At 47.4% G+C, this 1,195-nt stretch overlaps 1 pseudogene; it reads left to right on the forward strand.

Annotated features, from left to right (window-relative positions):
• Positions 1-627: 627 nt before the first annotated feature.
• LOC126427454 (5S ribosomal RNA) lies at positions 628-745 on the forward strand (annotated as a pseudogene).
• Positions 746-1,195: the final 450 nt, after the last annotated feature.

Consider the following 1,195-nt stretch of genomic DNA (forward strand, 5'->3'; position numbering starts at 1 on the left):
ACTCGGATTACCGTTTGACGTGGTTCATTACTGCAAATCACTCGTGTCCACGCATTCAGTGTCATCTTACTGCACCACCTCGAGCGCCGCTATCATTAACCTATGAGGAGCTACCCCAACAATTTACCCCATTCTTTTTAGGTCCCCACGCACAGTTATTGTGCTAGTTGGACTGCTGGTAGCTCGCTGGGACTCAATGGAGACTCCTACTGATTTCGTGCGACTTTTTACAGCCGCTTCGGGCTATGCTCGACTGTCCCTGTTCGCCAGTACGTGAGGTCTGCTTGGTCTTGTATCAGCAGTGGTTATTCATTCGCGTTTCCACTTCACAATCACGTCGCCAACAGTCGATCTGATCAGCTTTAGAAGGGTTGAAATGTCCCTGATGGTGACATCTAATGACTAGTCCACGATCGAAGTCACTGTTCTGCTGTTACTGACTTCTGCATTTCCTCTCCCCCTACATACTGGCAGGCCCCTGGTGGTCAGTTCTTCATTACATAGAGGTATCCCAATGCTTCAGATAGTGTACATTTTCACACATTCTGTACGGGTCCTTATTACACAGAATGACAGTACTAAAGCTGGTAGGCAATTCGTAATTTCAGAAACCAAGTACGTAAAAATGCCAACGGCCTTACCGCAGTGGTAAAACGGGTTCCCATCAGATCACCGAAGTTAAGCGCTGTCGGGCTGGGCTAGCATTTGGATGGGTGACCATCCGGTGTGCCGAGCGCTGGTGGCAAGCTGGGTCTACTCAGCCCTTGTGAGGCAAACTGAGGAGCTACTTGACTGAGAAGTAGCGGCTCCAGTCTCGTAAACTGACATGTGGCCAGGAGAGAGGTGTGCTGACCACATGCCCCTCCACATCCGCATCCGTTGACGCCAGTGGTCTGAGGAAGACACGGCGATTGGTCGGTGCCGTTGAGTCTTAATGGCCTGTTCTGGAGGGCTTTAGTTTTAGTATTTTTGAGTACGTAAAAAGATGATTCACTTCATATTACATTAGCATTTGCACGTTATTATCAGTTTATATTTAAGTTGTTCGTGCGTTGTATATCCGTCATTTTTATCACCAGTAGTGGCCTCACCTGAGCAGACGAAGTCAAATTATGTTCAGGAAAGTCTGCACTTTTTGGGAGTCTTCATTTTACCAACTAAACGTACTTGAATGTTGAGATAATAGACAGTGAAG

Source organism: Schistocerca serialis, chromosome 1, assembly GCF_023864345.2.
Source record: "Schistocerca serialis cubense isolate TAMUIC-IGC-003099 chromosome 1, iqSchSeri2.2, whole genome shotgun sequence".
Classification (NCBI taxonomy): domain Eukaryota; kingdom Metazoa; phylum Arthropoda; class Insecta; order Orthoptera; family Acrididae; genus Schistocerca; species Schistocerca serialis.